This window comes from Notamacropus eugenii, chromosome 2 (assembly GCF_028372415.1).
Source record: "Notamacropus eugenii isolate mMacEug1 chromosome 2, mMacEug1.pri_v2, whole genome shotgun sequence".
In the NCBI taxonomy this organism is placed as follows: Eukaryota; Metazoa; Chordata; class Mammalia; order Diprotodontia; family Macropodidae; genus Notamacropus; species Notamacropus eugenii.
In genome coordinates, this window is record NC_092873.1 from 39,787,694 (window position 1) to 39,803,733 (window position 16,040).

Consider the following 16,040-nt stretch of genomic DNA (forward strand, 5'->3'; position numbering starts at 1 on the left):
CTTTGTATTAGAAGAAGACCTATGACATCATGACATTGGGGTCAAGGTACAATGTGTTCACCTGTGGCTGATTAGAAGGCTCTACCACAAGTCAGGGCACAAACAGTTCATTTGAACATTTGGGATTGAGATGTCTGTTGATTTGTGCATTTAATGTTTCCTTTGTGCTAGTGTGATTCTACTTTGCTCATAAAGCACAGAGCCTTCTTTGATGTGGGCACATTGGTTCTGTGCCATTGTCTCTCATGTTTTGCAATCAATACTAAAGTTCTTCAGAGAGACCTAGAAAGTGTCTTTGTACTGCTTCTTCTGCCCTCTGTGTGAGCAATTGCCTTGTGCAAGATCTCCGTAAAATAGAATTTTAGGTAAACATTCATTTGGCATTCAGGCTATATGGCCATAGATGTTGCCCGCTCTGCAGTAGAGTTTGAATGCTTAGCAGTTCAACTTGAGAGAGGACATCAGTGTAATGTACTTTATCTTGCCAGGTAATCTTCAGAATCTTCCTAAGACAATTCAAATGGAAACGACTCAGTTTCCTGGCATAGCATTGGTCCAGGTTTCACAGGCATACAATGACGAAATCAGCACAATGGTTCTGCAGACCTTCAGTTTGGTAGACAGCCTAATAATACCTCTTCTCTCCCATACTTTCTTTCAGAGTCTGCATGTGTCAATCTTATCATGTATGCGGACATTCCTGGAAAGTATACCCCCAAGATAAGTGAACTTATCCACAGAACTTAAAATAGTTTCATTTGCTGTAACCAATGGTTTATCTCTATCAAAAGTAAAGTTTTAAGTGAAGCTGAGAGATGCAAGATTCTTGGCTCAGTAAGAAGGCAAACGAGATTCAATTTTATGCTGATCCCAACAGTCCAAAACACTTCTATGATGCCCTGAAGACTATTTAGGGACCAAAGACCTCCTGTGCATCTTAACTACTCAGCCACCCTGATGGAGCCACACTGATCCATGTGTGGATGATTACTGATCAGTGATAAGGACATGAAAACTAAAAGCAAGCATCATATACAATGGGGATACACTAGAATTTTTTCCAATAAATACAGGAGCTGAAAAGGCTAAGTACTAAGTAATAGCACTAAGACGAAAGAAAGGAATTAAAAGAAAAAAGATAGGTATACCTACCCCCATTTGCTGATGATATAAAGATTTACTTGGAAAATCCTATAGGATCAGGGAAGATATTAATTGAGACAATTAGTAGCTTTAGCAAAGTTGCAGGCTACAAAATAAATCCTCAAAATTCAACTGCATTTCTATATAATAATAACAACAATTTACAAGGGAAGTCTCATTCTGAATAACTACAAAATGCATAAATTATCTGGGGATTGACCTACCAAAGCACACAAAAGACTTGTATGCAGAAAGAAAACTATAGGCATTAATGAACATTGACTCAAAAATTTTGAACAAAATCCTGTCAAACAGACTACAGTGATTTATCCAAGAAATCATTCATTTTAATCAAGTGGGATTAATACCAAGGAAGCAAGGATGGTTCAACATTGGGAAAATAATCAACATAATTAATCATATTAAAAACTTCCCAAATTACAAAATGTTCCTTAAAGAAACAAAGATCAACTTAAATAGCTGGAGGAATATTCGATACTCGTGGGTAGGCGATGCTAATGTAATAAAAATGATAATCCTACCAAAATTAATTTGCACTTTTAATGTTATACCAATCCAATTAGTAAGTAGATACTTTATAGAACCTGATAAAATAATAACAAAATTAATTTGGAGAGACAAAAGATCTATAATATTGAGGAAACTGATGAAAAGAAGTAGGGATGAAGGGAGAGTAGCACTTCCAGATATCAAACTATATCATTAAGCAGCAGTCATCAAAATCATTAGGTCTCAGTTAAAAACAGATAGATCAATGCAACAGATGAGACAAGGAGAATCAGAATCAGAGAACTCAATAATCCAGTATTTTAAAAAGTGAAAGCATAAATTAACTAGGGAAAACTACTTATTTGATAAAAACTGCTGGAAAAATAGGAAAGCAATCTGGCAGAAACTGGGCTTAGACTCTTACTTATACCATATTTCACAATAAATTCTAAATGGATATGCGACCTTAATAATAAAGATCATACTAGAAAAAGTAGAAGAGACCTCAGCAAGGCAAGGATCTAAGACAACTCCAAAAGACTCATGATGGAAGAAAATGCTATCCACATCCAGAAAAGCACTATGGAGTCTGAAGGCAGATCACACCATACTATTTGCTCTCTCTCTCTCTCTGTGTTTCTTCTTTCTTGTGATTTTTCCCATTGTTTCTAATTCTTCTTCTTTATAACATGATTAACATGAAAATATGCTTAATATAAATGTATATGTAGAGCCTATATTGAATTGCATGCCATATTGGGGTGGGAGCAGGGAAGGGAGAGAAAATTTGGAACTCAAAATCTTATGGAAATGAGTGTTAAAAACTAAAAATAAATAAATCAATATTTTTTAAAAAGAAAAAAATAAAAGAGACACAGATCATATATTTCTAACCAAACAAGAGAGAGAAGCAATTTGCAAAAGATAATATAGGTAACGTTGATTATTGAAGCTGAAAAGCTTGTGCACAGACAAAATTAAATTAATGCACCTAGAGAAAATCAGTGGCCAAATGGGAAAAAAAAAATCTTCATATCAAATTTCTCTGATAAATGTTTAGCATCCAAGCTATATCAACAATTTATATATATATATATGTATAGATTATATATGTACATATATGACTAATACTCATTCTCCAACAGATGAATGATCAAAGGATATGAAGAAACAGTTCCCCAAGAGAATTGCAAAGTATTCAAAATCACATGAGCTCCAACTAACTAATAATAGGAGAAGGAGAAATCAAAACAACCTTTAGGTTTCTCCTCACACCCTGCAAACTGCCAAAAATGAACTAAAAAAATGATAATAGTCAATGTTGGAGGAATTGTGGAATGATGGACACACTGATACATTGTTGGTGAAGTTAGTGGTAAACCGTTTTGGAAAGCAATCTGGAATTATGCAAATGAAGTTACTACAATGTCATACCTTTTGAATCAGAGATGGTATCCATCATTGTGCTTGTACCTCAAGAAAGCCATCAATAAGAAGAAAATCCCCATATACTTTAAAATATTTATAGTAGCATTTTTCTGTGATAGCAAAGAATTAGAACTAAAGTAGATGCCTATAAATTGGGGAATGACTAAAAAATTGTGGTAAATGAATGTAATGGAATGATGTGTGGGATAAATACTATTGTTGCTGTTTCCAAGAGAACCATGACATCAAAAAGATGGTGCCATGGCCTGCAAGTGAATTGGATTTAAGTGAGGCAGGGCTGCTCAGAGTCACCAGCCTCACTCTCTCCTCTGGAGTCATCAGGATCCAGTGGCCAGCTATCGATTGGGATGACTGGAGACGACTCCTGGGATGAAAACAGAGAAGCGTGGAAGACAAATATGAATTGTGCAGAGTGAAGGAGGCAGAGACAAGAAAAGAATATATACAGTGACTACAACAAAATAATACACAGAACAACTAACTACTCACCAGAAAATCTAAAGTAAATTGAACCCAATATAAATCTCAAGTAAGACTCAATTGAAGAGATGGGGTTGGGGTTGTCTTCTCCTGTCTGTTCAATGGAGTCTTACTTGAGATTTGTAATTTGGTGGAGGTGGGAGATCCACAGCTCTTACACATTACATAGATTTTCAGATTTTATTCATTGTATTGACCGTTGTGCTTTTTTTTCCTTTTCAAAAAACATATTATTTATCTATGGGTTGGCTCTCTGGGAGGGGAAGAGAGAAGATTCATGGGAAAATATGATGGTGTAAAAAAGATATCAATAAAAATTGATTTCCAAAAATGTAAATGGGAAATGTTTAACAAAATACATAAAAACAACACAACATAGCTAACTTTGAAAAAGGGAAAGAAGTAAATATGTTTAGGTTGGAAGAGAGGAGACAGAGTGAACATATGATAACTGTCTTCAAGTATGTGGAGGACTGTCATTTGAAAGAGGGATTAAACCTATTCTGCTTAGTCCCAGAGGGCAGAAACAGGAACAGTGGGTGGAAATTGCAGAGAAGCAGATGTTGGCTGGATGTAGGGAAAGATTTCCTAACAATTAGACCTGTCTAAAAGAAGGATGGGCTGCTGCAGGAAGTAACGAACTCCTTCCTAGAGGTCTTCCATCAGCAGCTGGGATGTTGAAGAGGAGATTGTGGGGTATTTTATTATTTTTATTGACATCTTTCATTCTTACTCCACCAATCTTTTTCAATGGTGAGGAGACTCTTAATTAAGATCTTACTTCTATGGGATCTTAAGTCAAATTTTTAGATCAGGAAACTGTCCATGATCACAGGCAGCTGAGCATCAGAGCTGGGATTGGAACCCAGAGTCCCTGACTTCATAATTAGTGTTCCTTCCATGTACACACTAATGTTATAAAGATAATGGAATGACAAGATGGCCTCAAAGGACCCTTCTCACTCTGAGATTCTGTGTCCTGAGGAGGAGCAGGACAGACTGACCCACTCCTGAGGGGTGCCCGTGAACGGAGGCTTTTCTCTTCTTCTCCCTCTGCTGGATCTCACATATTGGTTGTATTAACTCCCAGGAGTTTTGCTTGCTGTCATCTCTTTGCAGATGATTCGCAGACCCAGCCCTAACCTCTCTTCTCAGCCAACTGTCTCTTGGGCATCTCCACTTGGGTGCCTCATAGACATCCAACTCAATATTTCTGAAACAGAACTCATCATCTTTCCCCCCAAGCCCTCCCCTTCTCCCAGCTTTCCTATGTCTATTGAAGGCACCACAATCCTCCCAGTTGCCCAGGCTCACAATCCTTCTCTCGTTGAAGTCCACATATGCAGTCTGTTGTCATATTTTATCTTTTTTTTAATCTTCACAATAACTCTTGCATATGTCCCCTTCTCTCAACCCATACAGCCTTGAATAGGCCTTTGTTACCTCCTACCTAGACTCTTGCAATATCCTGATGGTTAATCTCCCTATCTCAAGCCTCTTTCTCCCTCCAACCCATCTCCAACTCAGCCACCAAAGTGAGCACAGATCTGACCATGCCATGCCCTTTATTCAATAAACTTGGGCTTCCTGTTACTTCCACATCCAATAGAAAACCCTCTAGAGTTTAAAGATCTTCAAAATCTGGCCGTGTCCTTCCTTTCCAGTCTTTTTACACTTAGTTGATTTACTCAATTTACATTTACTCAGTGATCCAGGAGTACTGATGCACTTACTGCTTCTCACCCACAACACCCCATCTCTCAACTCTGCCTTTGCACAGGCTGTATTCTGTCTCCTTCCTCCTTCCTCATCTGCTCTCTGGCTTCCTTCGAGACTCAGTTCATACGCCACTTTCTGCAGGAGGCCTTTCCTTGGTCAACTCAGCTGCTGCTCTCTTCTCTGAGGTTACCTTCCACAGTCTCTGTACTTATCTTGTATGCATGAGTTATGCATATATTCTCTATCTCATTAGGATGTAAACCTCTGGAGGTGGGAAACTTGTGTTTGCTTTACTTTGTACCCCTGAAGGGTATAGTATCTGACACATAGTAGGAATTCAATAAATGCTTGTTGACTGATGATGTGACTACCTCCACTTTTCAGTCTCACTTCTCATTAACTAGCCTTTAAACCAGTAACACCAAGGGTGGGGTGGTGGTGGTGGTTATGGGAAGTATTTAGTCTGGGGCAACTCCCTTTGGTTGGCTCTGAATGTCTCTCGTAGCCTCTATTCTCAAGGGAGGTTGACCCATGGTTCCAGGGCCTTTGCAGAAAACTGAAAGACTGCTCTTTATCAGCCCACCACAAAGGGCCAGCTGCCTCTGGCGCTAATGTAGAAACCAAGGTCTGCCCAGAATAGTACTTTCCTTCACCATCTTTGGAAAGACGGGGATAATTACCAAGCCTCTAATCCCAAGGCTAACCCTTAACCAAGTGCTGGTGTTTATGGCCACAGGGAAGGCCAGGCAGCTGGTGCCAAAGCAGGGGTTGTCTGTGTCAGAGGCCTCTGGGAGGGCAAATGCTGGATGCTGGTGGGGGTATCTCATCCTGATAATCTGCTTCATGCTGAAGCAGGACCCCAGGATCTCTAGAGGAGACTTTAGTTCTTTCCAAGAGGGGAAACAGGAGATTGAGAGCCATTCTGCTTTCCTCAGGCTAAAATTATGTCTACCTGCTCCCTTCTATATTATTAGTCTAAGTGGGATGTGGCCTTCCCGGATCAAATTGCACTTCTGATGTCTGTTCAGTAATGGAGGGGAGAGGGAGAGGAAGACCCCAAGCTTTATATCCAAGGCTTGACCCCTTTCCCACCAAATATCAATTCCACAGTGAGCACACATAATAAATAGATAGATAAACAGAAAAATAAATAAATATTTATCCAAGTGGATAATAAAACGGAAATCAGAGAAAGTGTACATAGATACAGAGAGAAGGATCTCTAACATAGGTAGCAAGATAGCTCAGCTTATCCAAAAGAGAGGCTCCTGGACCTCACCCAAGGGGAAGTTCCCCCAAATCTCGAGTGTAGCAAGCTGTGATGGGGATATGATGGAGACAGCCAGTTCCTCTTCTGTTGGCAACTTCCATCTTCTCTCTCCAAGCTAGAAGCCAGAAGAGCCTGGAGTAACTCAAAAAACCAGGAGGGGCCCACATAGTAGAGTACTGCTCACTGCAATAGTAGTAGACTACAATTTATGAAGCGATAAACCAAGGAAAGAAAGTGCTTACTTGGTACTGGTGGAGGTGAAGTATAAACTAGCTAGTGAGCTGCTCTGTAGTGAATGCACACTGGCCTTTCAACTGGTTGTGATCATTCTACGATTCTTTATTAATTTGTTGTTGTTTAGTCGTTTCCAGCCATGCCCAGTTCTTCACAAGTGATTTTGGGGGGAGGGACAGTGAAGATGCTAGAGTGGTTTGCTATTTCCTTCTCCAGATCATTTTAGAGATAAGGAAACGGGCAAACAGAACCCTGTTTGCTTGCCCAGGGTCACACAGCTAGTAAGTGTCTGAGGCCAAATTTGAATTCAGGTCTTCCTGCTTCCAGACTCAGCAGTGTAACCACTGTGCCACCTAGCTGCCCTTCCTTCTTTATTGCTTAGCATTTCTCTTTCTGTGTGGGAAGTGTGCCATACTTGATTCATGTTGACACTCTGGGTTGACACTCATGCCCTCCGCCTACCCCTCTATCCCCTGTACTGGGTTAGACTAGAATTAGATACCTCAGAACCAAATTCAGAATTGTTCTTCAGGAATCTGTGGTGGGACTGAGGAAACTAAGATCAGATGCAGCCAACCTCAGAGCAATGGGTCCAAGGCAATCCAAGAGGGCAGGTAAAAGGCAGACAGAGCCAAAAACCTTTGTGGTCTGAGTTTAGTGGTGCCTGACTAGTTTGGAATCCAGAATTACCAGAGTCCAGACAAGAGGTGTTGAGGGCAGGAATTAAGCTGATAATTGTGTGACTACAGAGAGGGGTCAGAAGCCGGTGATATCATGGAGGCAGAAAACAACGTTTGGTACCTGATTGGAAATATGGGATGAGGGAGGAAGTAGGGGACAACATTAAAGATATGAACATGGAAGACCGAAAGAATGTTGGTGCCCTCTACAAAAAACAGGGAAGGTTGGAAGAAGGGAAGAAGTGGTCTATGGGGAAAGATAAGGAGTTCTGTTTTGGACGTGTTGATTTGGAGATGCTCATGGGACATCCAATTTGAAATATCCAATAAGGGGCCTGAAGGTCAGTGAGAGACGGGGACTGGATTTGTAGATCTGTAGGGAAGTTTGGATGGGAGTGGGGAGATGTTACAGAGGGTTCAGAAGAGAGGAAGGGGGATGAAGTAGGTAGGAGCATAGACAAGAAAAGAATTTTAAAAATCCACCCTGAAAGGGAAGCCTTTGTAACGAGAATGACCAAGCTCATTGCTGTTTTTTGCCCTTCTTTGTATCCTTGGTGCTTAGCACAGTGGCTGGCGTACAGTAGGTGCTTAATGAACGTTTGTTGACTGACTTGAAGGAACTTACAAATTAAGAGGACACATACATACAGAGATCACTAACGTTACCAGGTAGGTCCTTCTCAGGAAGCCTCAGTTTACTCTTCAGAAGTATGAGGTCTAGATTGTCTTTATGGTCCCTTCCAGTGCTGGCATTCTGTGATTCTGTGACTCACCATAGAAGCATCAAGGAAGGAGAAATCTCATGAGGTTTAGGAAATGGGGATCCTTCAGGGCTTGAGTGAAGGTTTCTGCTATAGAAAGGAGATCTCTGTGTCTAGATAGGCAGGAGAAGGGAGGGCTAACATTAACTTTACAGGTGCATCATCCAGTATGAGAATTAGTTGCTTTATTTTTAAAATTTAATTTAATTATCCAGCATGTTTATCTGAGCAATACAATGATTTTAAAAATGTGAATAATGTCCACTTTAAACCTGTGTACTTATCACATACCTTTTTCTATAAAAATTCCCAACATCGGGAACATCAGTGACAATCCTACCTATTAAAGCTGTGAATTGAAATCTATTTTTTTTTTAAATAAGATGAGGATTTTCATGATTCATCTTAGGCAGTGTGGTTCAGTATCTGGGTTTTAATTTCGAATAACCTAACGGCACAGTGATAAATTATACAGAAATAAAAGTGGCATATCGTAGCACACATGCTCTTTGTTGGTTTCTCTTTTTCTTTTTAAAAAATCTGTTCCCTTCCATGCCACCCCTCCCCACACTGAGCAAATTATAAAAAGAAAAGAAAAAGAAACCCCTTAATATACAACTGCGTAACCTGGTGGAACAAATTCAATGGGTTGCTTTAAGAGAGAAGGACATGGCTAAATGACTTCACATGGATATTGGATCATGGATATTGATATCATGGAAGGAAAACTGGCTGTGAAATTAGAGACCAGATCCCACCTCTGATTCTTACCATCTTCAGTTTACTTGTCTGAAAAAATAAAAGAATTGGACTAGCAGGCTCTTCTAGTCCTAGAGCTACAATGCCAAGATATTCAGAGAGGACATGCTAAGTAGGAGGATTCATATGATAAAGACTCGAAGATGGGAAGGCAAATGGTGGACTCTCTAGAAAAAGCATGGCTTAGCTGAAATGAAGGCTTATATAGGGAAGTCATATGAGATAAGACAGGAGGTCCAGCTTGGCATCAGATTTTGGAAGGCTGTGAATGTCCATGCTGAAGAATATGAATTGTATCGCGGTGGCAATGAAGAGCAATTGAAAGTTCCTGAAGAGAGGAGTGACATGTGAATAATCTGGCATTAGCATGTGGGATATATCAGAGAGAGCTGGACTATTATCATGGTCCAGCTGTCCTACTTAATCCAGGCACAGAGCTGTGTTCTCTGTGGCATGTCAGGAGCAGTGGAACTAGGGAGATAGGCTTATCCTCTTTCCTTGTCAGACAGGGAGAGTATTGGAAGGAAAGTTTTTTTTAAAAAAAGAAATAAAATTCTTGTCTTCAGGGACCTTAAGACTCTGTAGTTAGTGATGCTGAGGGAAATGAGCAGAACCAGGAGAACACCGTACACAGTAACAGCAGCATTGTGCAATGGATCAGCTGTAACTGACTTAGCTCTTCTCAGCAATGCGAGGAGCTAAGGCATCTCCAAAAGACTCTTGATGGAAAATGCCGTCCACATCCATACAAAGAACTATGGGGTCTGAATGCAGATGGAAGCAGACTATTTTCAATTTTTTGTTTTTTCTTTCTTGCATTTTTTCCTTTTTGTTCTGATTCTTCTTTCACAACATGACTAACGTGGAAATATGTCTAACATGATTGTACATGTATAGCCTATATCAGATCGCATACCATCTTGGGGAGAGGGGAGAGAAGGGAGGGAAGGAGAAAAATTTGGAACTCAATCTTACCAAAATATATGTTGAAAATTATCTTTACATGTAACTGGAAAAAATAAAATACTATTCAGTGCAAAAAAAAAGAGTCTAGAGTTAGGACAACAATGTATACATGTAATGACAGGAATGACAGGAGATTGTACTTATGTAAGAGGAAGCAGAGACTTGATTTGATTATTGTTTTCCTGCCTCACCCACACCAGTTGCTGGAGTCACATGTGGCTTCAGATGATGAGGCTGAAATGTGTTAACAAGGTGCTAACACCCCACACTTCTTTAGCAAAGTGTGAATACCTTTCTCTGATGAGTCAGAAGGGAGCATCCTCATTTTAAAAATTGATTATGTCTTTAAATTGCTAAGCACTGGAGGAGAACGTAAGTTCATAGATTTGGGAAGGTTGTAGGCAATCCTTGGAGAAGTTGTGGAGTGAGGGGGGTGGGGAGGAGAGAATTTCTTGATTTTTCTCCTGGTCCCTGTCCCTGATCAGCCATAGTATGGAGCACAAGACCACTTGTGGATGAGGAGGCACCCTCATTTGGAGAGTCAATCTGAGAGAATTAGAGCCATAGTTGAAGGAACAGAGGCAAACTCTAGACAGACATGCATACAGTGACATAGTTACTCAAGGCTGGAAGCTGCTTCAAAGAGGGCGAGTGGGTGAGTGAGTTTGTCCTTTGACCACGATATCAGGGAGGTGATGCCATGACATGCCAATGAATTGGATTGAAGTGAGGCAGGGCTGTGCAGTCACCAACCTCAGTCTCTCCTCCAGAGCCATCTGAGTCTAGTGGCCAGATATAGATCAGGGCTACTGGAGATGGCCCCTAGCAGCGGAAACTTTTTAGCCTTTTTAAGCAAAAGTCTTTAGCAGGTCTCAATGTGACTAAGGTAACACCCATTTAGACTTGAAGACTTCCCACTATCTCACTCTTCCTCCTCTAGCCTCAAGGACCTCATTTAGACCCCATTAGACTTGAGGGGAGGGACTGTTTGCTTTTTTTTTATCTCCTGGGCATAGCACTTTGTCAGGTGTATAGGCACTGTCAACTCAAACTTTGGTTAAAAGAGGCAAACAGGCTAGGTGGTATATAAATTCATATTGTTTATTCCCTTAAAGCTAGCTAATACATGTATACATGGAGACAGATTTTTAATTGACTGATAAAAGAATGACAAGTCTTATATATGGTTTAGAACAATCCCAACTCAGGATGTCTGTGTCCCTCAGATTTATGATCTCCATATGTGTTTAACCATAGCATGAGAAAGGAATTTTCGTAATTGAATAGGCTGTAAATACAGTAAGATAAGAAAGTTGACAAAGTGTCAATTGAAAATACAACCCAGGATATCTGTGTTTCCTTCACCATTAACATGACATAACATGGTATATGTCCGTAAAATATTAAGTTAGGAAAAGGTCCATTATTCAAGATAGTATCTTGGGTTAAAGTGCCTCATCCTTAATGGCCATAAACAGAGGAATGCTCTTAGCTTCATCTGGCCTTGTAGTTGTTGACACAGTAAAAGTTCTCTGGGTTTACTCAGAGAACAAAGACAGGCATGTCTGTTAGGCTGAGGTTCTTCTTCTGGTTGATTAGTTCAGACTCTGGCCGTTATTGGGGTTCAAATGATCTGAAATGATTATCAGCACATAAATCCTTATTGACTTTACTTGACTTCCTTCAACCTGCCCTCCCATGACACACAGTCTATCCTCCATTGCTGCTTCCTAGCTTGTGACCTGGCAAATCATTCTCCCTGCCCAGGCCTCATTTTCTTTATCTGTAAAATGAGGGTGTTGGGCTAGATGATTTTAAAACCCCTTCAATGGTCTTTGATTCTGAGTGACTTGCCTAAAGTCACGCAGTTAGGATGGGTCACAAGGAGAACTTGAATTTAGGTGTTGCTGACTTGGATTCTATCTCTCTTTCTACTCAGCCACAAGCGATCCATCATTTCTGAGCTGATGCCAAGTACAGTGAGGGGAACTAGGATGACCCCATGTATGCATGTGCACATGCGTGTACAGCCACCATAATAATAGAAATGGAAAGAACAAAACCCTGTACAATTATAATGGTCAATATCTTTAAAAAACGAAGTGTATCTGATAACTTTAACAAGACAGGTAGAAACAAAACCATCCAACTTATTTGTGAGTCCTCTATGAACTTTCATGCGAAGTCAATAGTTTCCTTTAAAGAATGTTTTCATATTGATTTTTCTATCATCTTCCCTTCCAAATATATCCTTCTGTTGAAGTTTAGGGGTGCTGGAACCCCAACCCGGACCCGACTAATAATGACGCTAGTCCTGCCTCAAATGAATTCGGTCCAAGTCTTCTTTCAGCCAAAGACAAAGTTTGGTAAAATACCAGTCGGAGTGGGCATGATTCTAAATATTCTCCATATTGGCTAGACTCTTAAGGAATCTTAATACTTTCATGGAGGCAAGATGGATCTTCTATACAGAAGACTGTGGGTACTGACAAGGGGTCTAGATGGAATTAAAGGAGTGGTGGCCAGGTACAGACAATGAAAGGGCAGTTAATTAACTGGGAAGGGCCGATTGCCCCAGGCAAATGCTGGGGACCTGGGCCATGTGGAAAAGTTCAGGGCTTTTCCTTTTTGGGGTCCAGATCCCTAAGACATGATCTTTTCTTTTAGGGGTTCAGATCTCATCCCCCTCACTTCCATTCCCCACAAAGAGCCATCCTTAAGAATGAAGATGAAAAAAGTGAGAAAGAAAAAAGCAGCTTAACCAATGAATTAGCACATCAGCTGAGTCTGACCATGTATGCATCATCCCACACCCGTAGTGCCTCACCTCTTCAAGAAGGGAGGGAGGTTCATCCCCTCTCTTCTTCCTTAGGGCCAGGCTTGATCCTGAGAATTCTAAGTGTTTTGTTCTGTCTAAGGCAGAATGCAGAGTATGTATCACTTCCTTATTCCTGAAATCTGTGCCTCTCTTAATATGATTTAATACTGCATTATAACATCATAACAACAATACCTAATATTTATATAGCTCTTCAAGATCTTTCAGATCTTTTACAAATATTATCTCATTTTATTCTCACAACAATCCTGCAATGTAGGTGCTATTATATTTCTTTTACAAGTGGTGAAACTGAGGCAAGCAGAGAAGTGACTCTCCTAGAGGCTCACAGCTAGTAAGTGTTGAAAGGCAAATTTGAACTCAGGTCTTGCTGGCTTCAAGTCCATTGCAGTACCAAGTGTCTTGTAGTCTATTAAAATCCCCAGATGTTTTTCATATGAACAGCCGTGAACCTCCCATCTTGTCCTTTCCAAGTTTATGCTTTAAGGTCAAATGTAAGACTTGCATTTATTCCTGTAAAATTTCTTTATTCCTGTATTTATTTATTGTATTTATTCCTGTAAAATCTTCATAGGACTGTAGATTTAGAACTGGAATGGACCTTACACGTGTTCTGAACCAAGGCTTTCATTTTACAATTGAGGAAACTGAGATTCAGAGAGGTGTGTGACTTTGCCAAGGTCACACAGGTGAGATTTGGCTAAACTGAGGAGGGAACCCACCTCCCCTGTCTCCAGTTTCAGCTCTCTTTCCATTTGGCCCAATGCTCTCACCCACCGGTGTCAGAGTCAAATAGAAAGTGGCCACCAAAAAGAAGATAATTAAGTCTGCAGGTTGCATATTGACTCAGAAAACCATATATTAACATTATCTACGTTTTATTGCATCTTTATTTTGTTAACTATTTCCCAATTAAATCTTAAACTGATTCCAGCAGCCCTTAGGAGTGTTGTGGGTTGCGTGAGTCTTTTGGTTGTATGTTTGCCTGACATTTTTCCTCCAGCCTGTCCAAATGTTTTTGAATCTTGATCTTTTTTCATCTGGAGTGTTGGCTACTCCTTTCAGCTGTATGTCATAGATGCATGTGATAAATATGGTGCCTTCCCGAGCTATTGACAAAAATGTTAACTAGAACAGACCCCTGGGAGTCTTCCACCACAGACATCATCCCAAACTAACAATGAAGCGCTAATACTTATTCTTTGAGTCTGATCTATCTAAATCCATATCTAAATCCACCTAATTGGAATCTCTTTGCAGCCTGAATCTCTTCATCTTTTCCTCCAGGAATAACTTTAGCAGATGCTTTGTCTAGGTAAACTGTATCTATAGGCTATGTCTTTAGATTTAGAGTGGAATATCATAGTACAATGTTTCCCATGTGCAAACTAGAAGGTGCTCTAAAGGGTAGACTGGCCCCTACATGTACAGCAGAGACATTCATTAGCTGGGTAATGATGAGAAAGAGTCCTTTTTGTAAGGGACTCATGCTACAGCTGTGGACATTTTAGCAAGTTTTTCTAAATGCAGTTGCACCTGCTTCTTGCCCCTACCTTGGCCCAAATTCCTCTTTACCTTCGGCAAGGTTAAATTACTCCCATTCAGTGCTTTATAAATCTATCACAAATTGGTTAGTTATTTTTCCATGTCTGTAGTCCAAATATAGCTCCTGTCTCTTTTCCCATTACAATTCTTATCTCTTTCCCTATTTCAAGTGACCCAAAAGGAGAACATGCTCAAGGATCTAGATTAAAATACAGTGAAGCCAAAAAGTTGGAGTTAAAATAAGGCCAGCTCTAATTCCAGTGGCAGGTGAATTCCTAATTTCATTTGACTCAAGAAAACAAAGAATAGGGCGCTAGATGGCGCCATAGTGCACAGAGCACTAGCCCTGAAGTCAGGAGGATCTGAGTTCAAATCCAATCTCAGACACTTATTAACTTTGTGACCCTGGGCAAGTCATTTAACCCTGATAAAGAAAGGAAGAAAGAAAGGAAATAAAAGACTGCTCCCAGAGCCAGTTGACTGAGGAGCACTGTTATTCATTCCTCCCAATATCACCGAAGTTCCAGGGTGTTAGAATAGGAGAAGCAGTAGTGATAGAGAGAATCAAGAACTGGACTCAGAGTCAGGAGGACCTAGATTTAAATTCTGCCACAGACACAAGTCACTTACCCTTGCTTGCCTCAGTTTCTCCACTTGTAAAACGAAGGAGTTGGGCTTGGTCCAGATTCAACGATAGAGCTAGGATCCTTTGATCTCCAAGGGCCCTGGGCAATGCTTAAGATGATATTACAGAGGTGATCTAGACCAGCAGAGGGAGTTTTCTCATGCGGAAAATGCCAGTGAAAGTATTGTTATACTGTCCTTTCAGTCCTATCATGACCCCATTTGGGGTTTTCTTGGTGGAGATATTGGAGTGATTTGCTGTTTCCTTCTCCAGTTCATTTGACAGCTGAGGAAACTGAGGCAAAAAGGCTAAGTGACTTGCCCAGGGTCATGCAGCTAGTAAGTATCTGAAGCCAAATTTGAACTCAGGTTTTTGAGTCTTCCTGACTTTAGGTTTGGTGCTCTATCCACTGCACCACCTAGCTGCCCAGTGAAATCACAGATATAGTTTAAAAAAAGAAAAAAAACATGGTATTGTACTAGTACCAGGTACTAGAGGCTCATTAAGCAGAGCATTAGAGGATTCGACAGCTGCTTGCTGCCCCCTCCCCCCGCCCAAGAATCTCTACTCAGCACCCTGCTGTGCATCTCTGCCTTCTTCCTTCTCTAGCTGAGCTTCTGGGATTTGCTGGAGTCAGCTGAAACTGCCTGGCTGTTCAGTTTTCAGTGTGAGCATTTGCACCTCGGAAACCAGCAAATACTGTAAATGAGGGCTTGATGAATTGTTTTGTTGATTGTCCAGACTTAAAAAAGTGATGGAGAAAATCTGAATAGTGAAGATAAAAATCAAGAGAAAAAATATATTATTGTATATAACATGTGATATATTATAATCATATATAGAACATATTACAATCTAGAATGTATCATAACACATAATTATGTATGAAATATGATATAATATGTTATAATTATATATAGAACATATTACATATACTATGTAAAATATTATAATTATATCTAGAATATATTGTAACGTAATTATGTATAGAATATATTATGATATATAATATATGCTATATAACATTATACAATAAATAGAAGTGTAAATAGAATAAAAA